At 44.0% G+C, this 17212-nt stretch overlaps 1 protein-coding gene and 1 non-coding gene across 3 annotated transcripts in view; one reads left to right on the top strand and one right to left on the bottom strand.

The window, feature by feature from the left end:
* The window catches only part of GRID1 (glutamate ionotropic receptor delta type subunit 1), an 842873-nt gene that overhangs the window by 291465 nt on the left and 534196 nt on the right, over nucleotides 1-17212 (bottom strand). The gene's annotated exons all lie outside the window — the stretch shown is intronic.
* Nucleotides 10732-10871, top strand: LOC114810758. The gene has a single exon (XR_003758453.1). It is a non-coding gene; the product is annotated as a small nucleolar RNA SNORA7 (small nucleolar RNA).

The raw sequence follows: 17212 nt of genomic DNA, 5'->3' as shown, positions 1-17212 counted from the left end.
TTGTGATTGTGAGACACGTCTGGGACAGGAACTGTATCTGGCTTCATTAACTTTACAGTGCTTAATTCATTATCATTAATATTAACATTATTGTACTCGCTAAGGACTTACTATGTGCCAAGCACTATAATGAGGGTTGGGAAAACACAAAATAATTAGGTTGGACACAATCCCTGTTCTCCACTTGGCGTTAGCAGTTTAAGTAGGAGGGAATAGGATTTAATGTGTAGGATTTGCAGATGAGGAAACAGAGGTCCAGAGAAGTTAAGTGATTTTCCCAAGATCACACAGCTGACAAGTGACAGAGCCTAGATTACAATCCAGATCCTCTGACACCCAAGAATGTTCTTTTTCCTCACAGCCATACAGCTTCTCATAGTAAACACTTAATGAATGCCACAATTATTATTATTGTTATTATTAGAAGTCTGCAAAGAAGTTTAGGATGGTCACTAGAGAGGTGCTTCCCTACAAGAATTAATCTTTGACCACATCATTCTATTTGTGCCTGCCATTAATGACCCCGTGTTATTGGGTTAGTGACTTTCCTTCCATCTGCACCACAACATTTGGTAATCCACCCTTTGAAGAAAGGTTCAACAAGGCAAGAGCATTTTGCTAGGAAAGCACCCCCGCCCAACTATGAAGTTTGGAGTTTGCAGTTGATGCTCCACTGCCAATGAAGTAGTTCATCAGTCTCTGGAGACATCACTTAACACCCAAATCACTAGGCCATTATTAACCTGGCTCCAAACTTGATGTGAAGCCTGAATCATCCCATTTAGGAGCTGAAACAACACACACTCCAGCCAAACTAAAAATATGTGAGATTGCATTTAATAATGAGCAGTAACTTTGACCATCATATTCACTGTATGCTTACCATGTGCAGAGCACTGAACTAAGTGCTTGGGAGAGTTCAGTACAATCAGGACAACAGCACACCGTGCGTTCTAAGAAACACTCTTTTCTATATACTGCTTTGAGAATGCAGGAGGCAGTCTTAGATGTATCATTGAAAGGGCCAATGTGATACTGTTGTATTTTCAGGGACCATTTTTTTTTTCTCTAGATTCACTCCTGAATAAAGAGGAAGCATCTCTGCCCTCCCCCTTCAACAACTGTTGAAGTTGTCCAACTCATTCATTCATTCAATAGTATTCATTGAGCACTTACTATGTGCAGAGCACTGTACTAAGCTCTTGGAATGTACAATTCGGCATTCTCAACAGCTCCACCAGAAGAGAGATAAAGAAGCAAGAACATGACTAACCTCCTAGAAAAGGGCTATAAACTAATTTCTGAGGATGATGGTACAGTCTTCTGCTAATGAGACGGTTGTGTTTTTTCTTGATCACACTTCATTTACATCTCAATATAGAGCCTGAAGTTCGGCTGGTGGTCAACAAAGTAAACATCTCCATTGTTAGGAAAAAGAGAATGAGGAAAAATAAACATCTTGGAAAGATAAACCAGCTCTTCCCTTTTATCCTTCTGCAATCATCTCATGGGTCACACTTCATATGATGCAAGGACAGAGATTACTCCTTCTGATTAACTAGAGGTATAAACTTGATGGGAAAAGAGCTTGCAGTTTGTCCCTAAAGGAAGTTTAGGATTTTATTATCCTCAACAGCTGCTGTTGGAAGTTGAGTAAAATTTATTTGAGTTACAAGACACAACGATCATAAAAATTAAGAATAAAATGCCAGAAGTTGAATAGAGGGGCTACATTGCCTTTCAAGAGGCAACGACTTCTATGTTGAAACCCTAGTTATCATAAATAATGTCTACCGTTGACAACTTTCTCATTTTGTCTACTGAGTGGGTAGACCAGCTAGACTACAAAGAGGATACACGGCTTGGCAGACAGAAGGCAGATATGGGCAGTGCAGCACTTATTAACGGACTCTATAAAGTTAAAGAACAGGACAGTTTTCTTGACTGAAACATAAGTCTAACACTGCACTGGGACACCAATTGGATTGATCATCTCACTCTGAGAATGAGCCTAGTAAAGCGAGTATTCCTCCTAATACTGTGGCTTGTGGCCACATTTGTGACTTGTGCTCACATTTGTGACTTGTGCTGGCCTGAAGGAACGGAGACTTGGGAAAACTATTTAGAACAGGAGACACTGGGAAGGGAACAGGTTGAGGGGAGGAGGAGGTAGTGTGGGAACTGATATAGCAGCAGGGATTGAAATTAACATTAGGAATGGGTTATGGATACTACAGTACATAATCAAGCAATGACTGGATGAATCTGAGGATTGCACAAAGACCACAATAAATATTTTGGTCTGTTCTCCCTCCTCATTTGATTGTAAGATACTGGTAATGCATAAATAATGATGGTATTTGTTAAGTGCTTACTATGTGCCAAGCACTGTTCTAAACACTGGGGTAGTTACAAGGTAATCAGTTTGTCCCCTGCAGGGCTCACAGTCTTAATCCCCATTTTACAGATGAGGTAACTGGGGCACAGAGAAATTAAGTCACTTGGCTAAAGTCACACAGCTGACAAGTGGCAGAGCAGGGATTAGAACACACGACCTCTGACTTCCAAACCCGTGTTCTTTCCACTAAACCACGCTGCAGGGACTGCTGCTTTTACACTACCCAAGTTCTTTGCACTCAGAAGGATCTCAGAAAATGCTGTTGATGATGAGGAAATTGATGACAGACAATTACTCTCCCCCTGCCCTTCAAAGCCTTATTCAAGTCACATCTCCTCCTAGAAGCCCTTCTCTCTCTCCCACTCCCTTCTGCCTTGCCCTGACTTGCTCCCTTATTCATCTTCCCTCCCAGCCCCACAGAACATATGTATATATCTTAATTTATGTACGTATATTAGTGCTTAGTCTCCCCTCTAGACGGTGAGAGTCTTAAGGGCAGAGAATGTGTCCTTAGAGAACCAGCATGTCTTAGTGGAAAGAGTCCAGGCTTGGGAGTCAGAGGTTATGGGTTATGAGAAGCAGCATGGCTCAGTGGAAAGAGCACGGGCTTGGGAGTCAGAGGTCATGGGTTCGAATCCCAGTTCTGCCACTTGTCAACTGTGTGACTGTGGGCAAGTCACTTAACTTCTCTATGCCTCAGTTACCTCATCTGTAAAATGGGGATTAAGACTGTAAGCCTCACAAGGGACAACCTGATTACCCTGTATCTATCCCAGCGCTTAGAACAGTGCTCTGCACATAGTAAGCGCTTAACAAATACCAACATTATTATTAGTATTATGGGTTCTAATCCCAGCTCCCTCACATGTCAGCTGTGTGACTTTGGACAAGTCACTTAACTTCTCTGGGCCTCAGTTCCCTCATCTGTAAATTGGGGATTAAGACTGTGAGCCTCACGTGGGACAACTTGATTATCCTGCATCTACCCCACCACTAAGAACAGTGCTTGGCACATAGTAAGCGCTTAAAAAATACCAACATTATTATTATTATTATTACATGTCTGTTGTTATATTATACTCTCCCAAGCACTTAGTACAGTGCTTTGCACACAGTTAATGCTCAATATGACTGAAGGAAGGAAGGAAAACTGTTCCCTTAAAATGTTTCATCGGTATACCCTATTTTCTATTATTTCCCAGCTTCAACTCATCATTCAGTAGCTGCTTCTGCATCTGTCAACCATTCTCCTCAAGGCAGTATTAGGGTCCAGTTCACTCCAGGAAACATTGCTGAATATGGAACTCTGTAGAAAGGATCAAACACTGTGTGTGGTCTTTAGCAGATTAAACTCTATTAGGGTAGAGTACACTGGATGGGTTGTGCTGAGGAGTTTATTGTATCAAAAAAAGTGGAGGTTCAGGAAAATTTAAGAGTTTAAAATGCTTGCTGTATATGTTCAACCCATGCTTAAGGAAAAGTCCATGTTTTCCAGGGAAGGGAAAATGACCAGGTACAGAGTTTCATGGAACCATATTGTTCCAGGCTGTACGTCACTTCCTACTCCAAATAAACTTCATTGACCGAGTTCTAGTCAATGAGTTCCAAATTAATTCCCTCCTAGCTTGAAAGAGGTGATGTAACTTTCCAAGGTTTCACCAAGGAGGGGTAGAGGTGCAGAGACAATCTCATCCAACATCTGAGTCTTCCCAGGGAAAAATCAAGGAGCCAGCTGAAATATACCCATGAAAATGTATGATAGAACATGCTTGGATCTTAACAGAGCTCATGATACTTGACTCTTCAGTTAGTAAAGGTTAGGCACATTCACTGCTCTTTCTGTTGTGATTTAGATAGAAAGCCTGGAAGAATGTGTTAGATTGTGCTAGTGCTGACAGAGCTTGAGCTAGCGTCGACAGAGTACCCTTGAAAACGTGTTCTTGAAAGCCTTAAGGGTCCCAGGGCCCACCTGATTGACAGCTATTTCCTGAGGATGGGGTGCAGGGGTGCCCAAGGTCAGTTGCTCTCTGTCCCACACCACAATCCACTTGAGCTTTAGGACTGGTACCACTGAAGGGAGAATGAAGAGAATGAAAAATAAAAATAAAAAAAGACCCTTCTGCTCCTGTTTCAGTGTTCACAGAGCAGGCTGGGAAGTAGAACTATGAGTATTTGAATCTAAACATATTAGTCGTCCAGCTCTCTGTAATTCCTTAATACTTTTCAACTTTACAGAGGGGTCTCTTGTAAGTAGCCCTATGGAGCTCTAGCCAAAAAAATAGAATTTTCTACCAGAATTTGTTTTTCCAGCCTGGAAGAGCTGACTTCTCATTCTAGACTGGCTGAGGAACTCACTGTGCATCTCAGTTTCCCCAACTTCAGAAGGAGAAGCATGAGCTTAATCACCATAGATTATACTATAGAAAACAGAATTTTACAGGCAAGAAGGTAATAAAACATGGCCCTATTTGCTACAGGGCTGATTCTTAGGTCAACCACAGGGCTTTGGTTGCCAATATACTACTTTCATCAAGGAAAGAATCAACTTCCCAGAAATGTGGCTGATGTTAATAATATTCGTTTTCCCACCTGCGAGCTATTATCTATGATTGTAGCTATAATGAGCTTCCGCTCTTGTCTCTCCCTGCAGAAGTGACCCAAAGCACATGAAAGCACATGGCAGGATCATGTGCTGATTGCCTTTTAGGCGAGGATTTTTTTTTAATTTCAAAAATCAATATCTCTGGCCTTGGCTCCTGCTCCTTTCACCATATTTATTGAACACTTACTATATGCAGAGCACTGTACTAAGTGCTTGGGAGAGTACAGTATAACAGATTTGGTAGACATGTTCCCAGCCCACATGGAGCTAACATCTTTCTCCTTGTCAGTGCTCCAGGAGCAGCTCCTATTCCTGTCCCACTCCCCCTGCAACTGGATGAATTCCTCATGGCAAACTTGGCTCCTCTTATTCCCACAGCTAGCACCACATTAATCCAAGCACTTATCCTATCCTGACTTGATTAGTGTATCAGCCTCCTCGCTGACCTCCCAACCTCCTATCTCTCCCCACTCCAGTCCATACTTCACTTTGCTACTCGGATCATTTTTCTACAGAAATGTTCAGGCCATGTTTCTCCACTCCCTAATAACCTCCAGTGGTCATCCATCCACTTCCAAATCCAACAGAAACTCCTACTATTGGCTTTTCAGCATTCAATCACTTTGCCCTCTCCTACCTCAACTTGTTACTCTTCTACTACAATTCAGCCCAAACACGTCACTCCTCTAATGCCCATTGTTGGGTAGGGATTGTCTCTATTTGTTGCTGAATTGTACTTTCCAAGCTCTTAGTACAGTGCTCTGCACATAGTAAGCACTCAGTAAATATGATTGACTGACTGACTGACTGTACAGCCAGATCCAGCTCCTCGGCTCCTAGCACTCTTACCTCCCTGGCTCCCTGCTCCTCTTCCCTACTGTCCCCACCTTCTGAAGGACTGGAGCCAGGAGGATGATAGTGGGAAGCAGAATGGCCTAATAGAACGATCCTGGGTCTGGAAGGTCAGAGAATCTGGGTTCCAATTCTGAATCCACCACCTGCCTTCTGTTCGAGTGAGTCATTTAACTTTCCAGGGGTTCAGTTTCCTCTTCTGTAAAATGGAAATTCAAGATCAGCTCTTATTTAGACAGTGAGCCTGTGTGAGACAGAGACTGAGTCCAACCTGTCTATCTTTATTTATCCCAGCACTTATTTCAGTGCTTGACTCAAAATAAACACTTATCAAATACCACACATTATCACCTTTATGATCTACACCTAGAGAGAATGAGGGAATCAATCAACAGTACTTACTGAGTGCTTGTTATGTGCAGAGCACTGTAATAATAATAATAATAATAATAATGTTGGTATTTGTTAAGCGCTTGCTATGTGCCGAGCACTGTTCTAAGCGCTGGGGTAGACATAGGGGAATCAGGTTGTTCCACGTGGGGCTCACAGTCTTAATCCCCATTTTACAGATGAGGGAACTAAGGCACGGAGAAGTTAAGTGACTTGCCCACAGTCACACAGCCGACAAGTGGCAGAGCTGGGATTCGAACTCATAACCCCTGACTCCAAAGCCCGTGCTCTTTCCACTGAGCCATGCTGCTTCTCACTGTACTAAGATCTTGGGAGAGTAGAATACAACATAATTAGCTGACATGTTCCCTGCCCATAAGTTTACAGTCTAGAAAGAAGTTGACCTGATATATAGGAGGAGGATATAATATTCTACTTTGGATCCTGAGTGGGCTCCCAGGTGAGGATGAGAACTCACACTAGAAATAAAAAAAGACACTCAGTCTGAGATGGATTGGATGCTTCAAGGCAGGGAAGCACAATCTCTGACTTTATCTTCCTGAATTCTGTCAGCAATCCCTCGGGATGCCGTCCGGCCTGGATGCTTTCCCCAGCGAATTCAGGGGAAGATGGGGTCCCAGATGACTTGTAGAGGAAACCCACAGCTTCTCTATGGCGGAGCCACATAGGGTTTCCATGGAAATCTCTCATCCAATTACCAGTCCCTCTTAGCCTGGGAGAGAGGGTGACAAAACCCAACATGGGGTGGCTGCAGGCTATGCGTGACCTATCTCAGCTATAGATTTAGCTTAAGACTTAATTTGATCTCTGGTGAATTCACATCTTTATTAAATATACTGAAAAAAGTTGAGGAAACATTGCTGGGCATGATAAATAGCCAAATGAATATTTTTGATCAGACCAGTGGTGACTCGCTTTTTAACAATCCCTCCTCATTTCAGGGACTCCTATGTTAGAATGTTAAATTTAAAGTTTCTCACAGAGGTCCATCAAATACAATTTCTTCCACCTTATTGCATAAATTATTCCATCTAGCTTTTGTTAAAGAAGTATAAAGGAATGTCACTCTAATTGTCTTTGACATTCCCGATGGGTTATTTTAACACTAGCCCTATTACAGTTGTCGATCCCGCCACCTAGCCAGAATACATAATGAAATGGAAGGTTACAGACCTAAGCAAGACAGATGATAGAAAGACAGATGATTAAAAAGGATGAGATTCCCTTCCTCCATCAATTCCAAGGATACATTTTCCATTCTCCCCAAAGCAAATAGAATAAAGGAGACCACTGGTTCATCGTCTGCATGAAGACAGACTGAGAAGGTGAGGACTCTTCTGTCTGGAAAGAGAGAAGCTGAGAGGGGACAGGATAGAAGCCTACCACATCTTGAAGGATTATGGATAGAAAGAGGGAGTACACCTTGATGCTTGCAGGTGGTAGATACAAATCGATTAAAAAAAAAATCCTTTCCCCACAGTGGATGGTAAAAATACAGAATTTGCTATTACTGGAAGTGGTGCAAGCTGAAAATGTCAATAGCATCAAGAAAGGTTTGGATACATGCGCACCTGCCTGAGGGGCCCATCATGGGTCAGTGGAGTGAAAGTCAGGAATGGAGAAAGGAGTGGTAGAGGTGTTGGATTATCCATCCCTAACACCAAGGATGGGTGTCCAGAGAGACAGATTTCACATGCATCCTGCAAGCATTCTGTTTGTTGCCTCTGTCGAAGACAGAGTCTAGGAAGCTGGGCTATAGGTCTGCTCCAGGAATGACATTGCTTAGGTTTTGTCTCATATCCTAGAGAACTAAATCTGTTATCCATCCCTATTCTTCTCTCGATAAAAGCTCCACTGTACGTGTTACAGACATCACTGTCGTGGCCAAACTCTTGGCCTTGTTTCAGGTCCATCACCAAACGCCTGCAAAACTTCATTGCCTAACCTAAAGGGCAGAGGTGTCTCAACCAAAGCTGGGGGGAATCTTCGACTGGGAGTCTTTCCAATGTCACTCATGAGGAAGAGCATCACGCATGCATGTTCCTCATCTCCCCCTGTATGCTGTAAGCTCACTGTGGGAAGGAAATGTATCTATCAACTCTTATACTCCACTCTCTCTAGATCTTAGTGCTCTGCACACAGTAAAGAACTCAATAAATATGATAGACTGATCGGTGCCACTGAGATCAAGAAGAATTTGCTCTGCTAAGCACCAATGCTTGATTTTTAAGTTCCATAAATAAGATTTGACATCAGTCCAGGCATAAGTTATTTTTTGACAAATAGAAATCCCGGGGGTAACTGGGCTCCTAATTGCATTGACCTTGTGGGCCCTCCCTTTTTATGGTATTTGTTAAGCACTTATTATGTGCCAGGCACTGTTTGAAGTGCTGGGGTAGATACCAGGTAATCTGGTTGGACCCAGTGCATGTCATTCATTCATTCAATTGTATTTATTAAGCGCTTACTGTGTGCAGAGCACTGTACTAAGCACTTGGAAGCATACACTACAACAATAAGCACAAAGATTCCCTGTTCCCAACGAGCTCATAGGGCTCAAAATATTACTCTCCATTTTACAGTTGAGGACACTGGGGCACAGAGAAGTGAAATAGTTTGCCCAAGGTCACACAGAAGACAAGTAGTGGCAGAGTTGGAATTAGAAACCAGGCCCATCTGACTCCCAGTCCCATGCTCTATTCATTAGGCCACATTGCTTCTGTGGCTTTAGTCATGGGGCCTGGCAAGTTAGTCCTCAGGGACCACCCCCAACCTCCAGATCTTTGGAAGAGGAAGGTGTCCGGATCAATAAAGTGACTGTAAGAGTCGTGTTAAGCTTTCCAAGCAGAGGAAATGAATTGTTGGATCCATTCCCACTTTAAAATCCGTGTAGGGCATCTCCTACCTTCCTATTGTGGTGTCCGTGCAATCAAACACCACTGGGTTTTTTTTTCCAAAATGCAACATTTAAGGAACAAAGGACCAGAAAAGGGATGTTTCCCTACTTGAGTCATATTCTTCATGCCAGGATTTGGGCTTTTTAGCGGAAAAAAAAAATGTTTATAGCTTGGAAATCGATCGAGCTCCAAAGGCGGGTGCAACTGTATCAACACAGGTGGTGAAAGAACCCACATACCACTTGGCTTCGCAATCTTTGAACATCAAAACAAACGATTGACTTTAAAACTAATTAGCTGTTCATACTCAACACCAATTGATCTTGGTTAAGTACACTGAAGCGTCCCTTTAAGTGATGAAAAATACAAAAACCTCAGTTCATCATCAAAAGGAGGCTGCCAGCAGGAAACACCGAATCTAAATAAATCAGAGAAAGCCACAAAAGGACTACCCTTCTTGATTCAGCAAGATACATTGGAACCAGCAAGTCTTTGCCAATAAGTGGGGTTATAATGCAAACAAAGAGCTAGTTGACTATTCTATGAGCCAGGCCCACATTATTAAAACATAAGCTTAAAATCACTTATTCCACATCAGCATGATTAATGATGTTGGCCCTTTGTTACGACATTGCAGTGGTGCTGAGAAATGATGCAATTACTCCTTTTGAATAGAAAACTTAAGACTTGTTACTAAAGGGTGGTGTGTACAATTTCATGGTTAATTGGGACTTTTTTTTGCAGCTGGTACATTAGCCAGACTAAACATAGTTCCTAACCCTGTCACTCTCCCTATCTTCTCATTATTGTGAAGTAAATTACAAGGAATGAATCAAACAGCTCATTGTATGTTCGTTAGTAGCCAGCTGTCATGAGTGGAGGTGACTTTTGCTGCATTCCTGGCCCAATCAGCCCTCAACTTTGCCCACCCTCTGACCCCTCGATTTCTGTACACTGAACGTTCTCCAATCCAGCGGCTGCTGGCATGCCAAAGGACCACAGTGGTATTTACTGAGAGCTTACTATTTGCAGAGCACCACTCCAAGTGCTTGGGAGAGTATAACACAGAGTTCCCAAGAGGAAAGAGGTAAAAGAATAGATACAATTAGAGAGCCACAATTATCAACAACCTAAAACCCAGAGGTAATATGCCATGTCTCTTAGACAGGGCAGCCTGGCTCAAAATTATTCCCTGGAAATTCTGGTCAGAATGCTCATGAGCAGGGGGGGAATCTCCTCCATTCCCATCTGCCTTTCTCCCATTTGGCTCCAAAAAGAAACATGCTTGCTCTAGCCCCAAGCAAGTCTGGAGTTGCTTAGAATCCATCCCAGCCCAGATCATCCTCTCCTGATCCTTATGGGCTCTGGTCCCTCCAGGATTTTCCCAGTATCTCACAGGTCTGTTCAGCTGTCTAGCAGTTGCTTCAGCTTAGATGTTGCCATATTAATGTGGGTTTTTAAGATTACAGTTCTCTTACTGATGAGAATCTACTGGGAAACGATGAATGTTTTTCCTTAATAGGAAACCCAACAAAATAACGGTAATAATCATAATGGTATTTCTTAAGCCTCCCCTCTCAAGACTGCACCTGGAGAGTTTCACCAGGACTCTACCAGGCTCGGCTACAGGAGGCAGAGTCAAGCAGAGGCATACCCATTCCATTCCTAGCTTGGGCAGTGGCTAGCAAGTGGAAGGTAATCTGCTACAAGTCAAAACTCATCTGTGCTGGTCAGCAGTGGCATGGGAGAAAGTCAAGGGCAGAGATTCAAGTTTAGATTCAAGTTTACTGTTCAGAAGGAGGTAATGATAAACCACTTCTGTATTTTCACCAAGAAAACTCAATGGATCCACCACCAGAATGATTGCAGATAGAGACGTGGCATTATGGGAGAGATGTCTCCACGGGTCAGAAACGACTCGACAGCGTAAGACATTTTTTAAGTACTTACTATGTGTCAAGCACTGCTTTAAGTGCTAGGGTAGATACAGGATAATCAGATCCCCCTCCAGTTATCGTCCTATCTCCCTACTTCCCTTCCTTTCCAAAATCTTAGAACGAGTCGTCTACAATCGATGCCTAGAATTCCTTAACTCCCATTCTCTCCTAGACCCCCTCCAATCTGGCTTCCGTCCCCTCCACTCTACCGAGACTGCTCTCTCTAAGGTCACCCATGACCTCCTTCTTGCCAAATCCAATGGCTCCTACTCCATTCTGATCCTCCTTGACCTCTCTGCTGCCTTTGACACTGTCGACCATCCCCTCCTCCTCCATACCTTATCTCACCTTGGCTTCATGGACTCTGTCCTCTCCTGGTTCTCCTCTTACCTCTCTGGCCGATCATTCTCGGTCTCCTACGCTGGAGCCTCCTCCCCCTCCCATCCTTTAACTGTTGGAGTTCCTCAAGGGTCAGTTCTTGGCCCTCTTCTGTTCTCCATTTACACTCACTCCCTCGGTGAACTCATCCGCTCTCACGGCTTTGACTACCATCTCTACGCAGATGACACGCAGATCTACATCTCCGCCCCTGTCCTCTCCCCCTCCCTTCAGGCTCGCATCTCCTCCTGCCTCCGGGACGTCTCCACCTGGATGTCGGCCCGCCACCTAAAACTCAACATGAGCAAGACTGAGCTCCTCATCTTCCCTCCCAAGCCCGGTCCGCTCCCAGACTTCTCCGTCACCGTGGATGGCACGACCATCCTTCCCGTCCCGCAGGCCCGCAATCTCGGTGTCATCCTTGACTCGTCCCTCTCGTTCACCCCACACATCCTATCCGTTACCAAGACCTGCCGGTTTCACCTCTACAATATCGCCAAGATCCGCCCTTTCCTCTCCACCCAAACGGCTACCTTACTATTACGGGCTCTCGTTATATCCCGGCTAGACTACTGTGTCAGCCTTCTCTCTGACCTCCCTTCCTCCTCTCTCGCCCCGCTCCGGTCTATTCTTCACTCCGCTGCCCGGCTCATCTTCCTGCAGAAACGATCTGGGCATGTCACTCCCCTTCTTAAACAACTCCAGTGGTTGCCTATCGACCTCCGCTCCAAACAAAAACTCCTCACTCTAGGCTTCAAGGCTCTCCATCACCTTGCCCCTTCCTACCTCTCCTCCCTTCTCTCTTTCTACCGCCCACCCCGCACGCTCCGCTCCTCTGCCGCCCACCTCCTCACCGTCCCTCGGTCTCGCCTATCCCGCCGTCGACCCCTGGGTCACGTCCTCCCGCGGTCCTGGAACGCCCTCCCTCCTCACCTCCGCCAAACTGATTCTCTTTCCCTCTTCAAAACCTTACTTAAAAATCACCTCCTCCAAGAGGCGTTCCCAGACTGAGCTCCTCTTCCCCCTCTACTCCCTCTGCCATCCCCCCTTTACCTCTCCGCAGCTAAAGCCTCATTTTCCCCTTTTCCCTCTGCTCCTCCACCTCTCCCTTCCCATCCCCACAGCACTGTACTCGTCCGCTCAACTGTATATATTTTCGTTACCCTATTTATTTTGTTAATGAATTGTACATCGCCTTGGTTCTATTTAGTTGCCATTGTTTTTACGAGATGTTCTTCCCCTTGACGCTGTTTAGTGCCATTGTTCTTGTCTGTCCGTCTCCCCCGATTAGACTGTAAGCCCGTCAAACGGCAGGGACTGTCTCTATCTGTTGCCGACTTGTTCATCCCAAGCGCTTAGTACAGTGCTCTGCACATAGTAAGCGCTCAATAAATACTATTGAATGAATGAATGAATCGGACACACTTCCTGTCCCACATGGGATTCGCATCTAAGTAAAAGGGAGGACAGGCACTGAATCCCCATTTTACATATGAGAAAACTGAGGCACAGAGAAATGAAGTGACTTGCCTAGGATCCCACAGCAGGCAGGTGGCACAGACCAGGTTCTCGGGCTCCCAAACCTGGGCTCTTTTCATTAGGCATGAGGCTTCTCATAATTTTGGCAAGGAAGGCAGTCCCACTATTCTGCCTGCTATCCCCTTTTCTCCATTTCCACTCTGCCCCACTGATGAGTTTCCCGACTGTCTACAAATGGGCTTGATATATTTATACTGCTATTAATGGGGATAGCCTCCAGATGTCAAGGGAGGAGGCATTCCAATTACAGGGCTTGGAAACTGAAGGCCAGTATGTATTGTATACAGCTCTTCTTCTTGACAACAATTATATTTCTACACTTTCTGCTTAAAAGTCCATTTTCACGACTAATAGGAGGAGTGGAGAAAATAAATTGGCTCCCCCAGCAGGGATGCCTGGCTGATGGTACAAACCCAAGGCAGAAAACCAGAGCTCAAGTTTGCCTGCCCAGACTTGACCTCAGCAAGTCTGAGAAAGTCACTTGAACTCTCTGTCCACCTCTTTCCCCATCTATAAAAATAGGATGACAGCTTTATACAGGAAACCACTTCGAGGCCCTTAGAATAACGGCGCTATCTTGATGAAACATATTACGACGGGTGCAGAAACTGGGTTAATCTACTGACTGATACATTGCCGCTTTGCAGGGGCTTGGTTGCTGCTGGTACAAAAATAAATCTGATGAGATGATTCAAAAGCAGATTGTGAAGGAAACAGCCCTACTCTCTCTATGAGCGATTATTGCCAAAATTTGTTCTTAGGGTTAGCCGATAGGAAGTCTGCTCTGGAGAGGACTAAAATCTTACCCTGTTATAGACCTTGTCATTCACTTGCAGGGCAACTGCCAGTCAGAAATGGAAATTACACAGTCAGTGACGAATCAGTCCTTGCTTAATTTCTTAACGCTAAACTTGCAAAATCCTTTTACTAAAAGCATGCCATGTCACGTACGTACTCTCTACTCAGAAACAAAAAGTGCAGTAGGAGAAGCTGAAAATGGTATTTACTGAGCACTTGCTGTGTGCAGGGCACTGTACTAAGCAATTGAGAAAATACATTAGAACAGAATTGGTAGATGTGATTCCTGCTAATAAGGAGCAGGAATCTCCTGCTAATCTGTCTACAGGAAGCTGAGAAACTCAGTATTATTTTATCTAGCAAGACAGGGCCTTCTAATAAGACTTTTCTAATGTTATTAGTTAAGTGCCTATTATGTGTCAAGCACTGTTCAAAGCACTGGGGTAGATACAAGATAGTCAGGTCAGATACACAACCTGTCCCACATGAGGCTCACAGTCTTAAGAGGAGAGAGAAAAAACTGTTGCTCTTATCACTGATGAATAGACATATTAATCAATGGTATTTAGGGAATGGTTACTGTGAGCAGAGTACTGTACTAAGTACTAGAGAGAATACAGTAGAGTTGGGAGATATGATCCCTACCCACAAAGAGCTTAAAGTCTACAGGGGGAGACAGACATTAAAATGAATTACAGATAAAATCATTATCCAAGTCCTCTGGTCCTGAGGAGAGAAGTCATCCACCCACTGATAAGCCCTTTAACTTGACAGCTGCTTACATCCTGTCGGGAGAAGGTCCTCCAGATCGTTCCTCTTTCAGCGGGATCTACCTTGTGGTGCCCTGCACTCTTGGGGTTGTGGAAGGCAGTTCTTGTTCTGAAGGCATTTCTGGAGGAGCAAACCAAGAAGATGAAGAGAACATTTCTGAAGTGAAAGAAGCAGGAGTCGAACAAAGGCATTGGTGATGGATTCTGCTCCAATTCCACATAGCAAGAAAAGGTTGTTGGCCAAACTACCGGGAACGATGTTGGGAGAACAGCTTGTGAGGTTGTGGGCTGTAAGAGAATGATCCTCTGTGGTCATGTGCCTTCTAGCCCTGCATCTGTTTCAGATGGCTTCCAAATCAGAGGCAGTCTCAACACCCTGGCAGGAGGGATGGAAACAAAGACCTCCATTTTTAGTTCTTCTTTCCATCCTAAAAAAGTTAGAAACTCCATTCTTCTCCCCAATTGCCCACTCTTCAGTAATGCCAAGTGTTCTCTGCTTTCCCCAACTGATTAAGGAACAGAGTATCTCTTACTTGTTGACCAGTGTCTGTCTATTTTTCTTATTTCACACATTCAGGGATCTTTGGTCTACCATGGGCTAGTTGGTCAGTTAAGCTTCTGTCTGCAGGTGACAAGGAAATCCAGCTAGTCTAACGAACACACATAGGTGGGTGTGCCTGTATATTCAGGGAAGACTAGAACTCAGGCTTTCAAAAGACATATTCAAACGACATAGCAGAGTTTTCTTAAAAGACTATTTTCTTCACCTTAATTGCTCAAAGCACCTCCCACCTGGCAGAAGGGATCTGTTAACATCGACAAAAATGACTGAGCATTTACCATATTGGTGCAGTGCCGAAGGTGTGTTTTTAAACTTTTGTCACCATACTCCTTCACTATCTACAAGACCCACTTACATATTGTACTCTAACTGGTTACTTCATGACAAAGACAGTCAATTGCCCAGAAAGTATAATATCTCACGTAGTCCATGGACTAGTGGGATGTGGAAGAAGGCTGCAAGACCTCATGAAGACTGGTTCATGGAGATGGGATCTGGATAAATATTTCAGAGTGCTCTTTCCTCATCAGAACAGTATCTGACAGGGGATGGCTTTAAATCAAACAATCGGTAGTGTTTATTGTGTGCAGAGCACTGTAGTAAGCACATGAGAAAATACAATAGAGTTAGTAAACTAATTCCTGAAAGCAAGGGCTTAGAGTTTAGTAGAGGGCAGAAAATTGCTGGGATCAGGTCTTCCAATCTGTCTAGAGGCAGAAGTGCTGTCTGGCGACATTGAGTTGGCCTCTAAAATAACCATCTTAGCCCTTATCTGCACAGATGTGTCTGCTTTCTTCCTCCATAGGTCTGTTAAATTTGTGTGGAGGACAATTGTGTATTTTGTTGTTGTTGTCCTTTGTCCTTTGGTTTCTTGTTTTTTTTTTTTATTAAAATCCTTGAGAGCAGGGATCTTGTCTATTATTTCCATTATCTGTAATCTATCTTAATGGAAAGAGCCTGGGCTTGGGAGTCAAAAGTAGTGAGTTCTAATCCTGGCTCCACCAGTTGTCAGCTGTGTGAACCTGAGTAAATCACTTAACTTCTCTGGGCCTCAGTTAACTCATCTGTAAAATGGGGATGAAGACTGTGAGCCCCACGTGGGACAACCTAATTCCTTTGTATCTACCCCAGTGCTTAGAACAGTGCTGGGCATATAGTAAGTGCTTAACAAATACCAACATTATTATTATTATTATTATTATTGTCTACCTTCCCCTATAAGCTTCTTGTGGGCAGGGATCACCTCTACCAACTCTGTCATATAGTACTTTCCCAAGTGCTTAGTACCATGCCCTACATTCAATGAACGCTAAATAACTACCATTACTCATTCAATCAATTACTCATATTTTTTAAATTCTTACAGTGTGCAGAACACTGTACTAAGCACTTGGGTGAGTACAATACAACAGAGTAGTGTTTCCAGCCTGCAAGGAGCTTAAAATCTGGGGCGGGGGCAGGGGGGAGAGGAAAGGGGGACAGCCAAAGTAAATTTTGGAATACGTCCATAAGTGCTGAGGGTGCGGTGAATAAGGGGCAGAAATCCAAGTGCACGAGTGACACAGAAGGGGGTGAGAGAAAGGGGAAGTAAGGGCTTAGTTTGTGAAGGCTTCTTGAGAGAGAAAATTTTAATAAGACTTTGAAGGGAGGGAGACTGATGATCTGTCAGATATGAAGGCGGAGGGAGTTCCAAGTCAGAGGTAGGATTTGGGCGAGGAGTTGGTGGTGTGATAGACGAGATCGAGGTAGAGTAAATATGTTGGTGTTAGAAGAGCTAAGTGTGTGGGCTGGGCTGTAGTACAAAATCAGTGAGGTAAGATGGGAGGGGGCAAAGTGATTGAGTGTTTTAAAGCCAATGGTAAGCAGTTTCTGTTTGTTGCAGAGGTGGAAGGGCAACCACCGGGGCTTCTTGAGGAGTGGGGAGATGTGGATTCAACTTTTTTTCCAGAAAAATCATCTGGGAAGCAGAGTCAAGTACATACTGGAGCAGAAAGAGAAGGGAGGCAGTGAGGTCACAAAGAGGCTGATGAGGTAATCAAAGTGGGATAGAATAAGTGCTTAGATCAGT

The sequence above is a fragment of the Ornithorhynchus anatinus genome, chromosome 3 (assembly GCF_004115215.2).
Source record: "Ornithorhynchus anatinus isolate Pmale09 chromosome 3, mOrnAna1.pri.v4, whole genome shotgun sequence".
NCBI classification, from domain to species: Eukaryota; Metazoa; Chordata; class Mammalia; order Monotremata; family Ornithorhynchidae; genus Ornithorhynchus; species Ornithorhynchus anatinus.
Note: the sequence above shows the minus strand (reverse complement) of the source record. Positions and strands in the feature narration are given on the sequence as shown.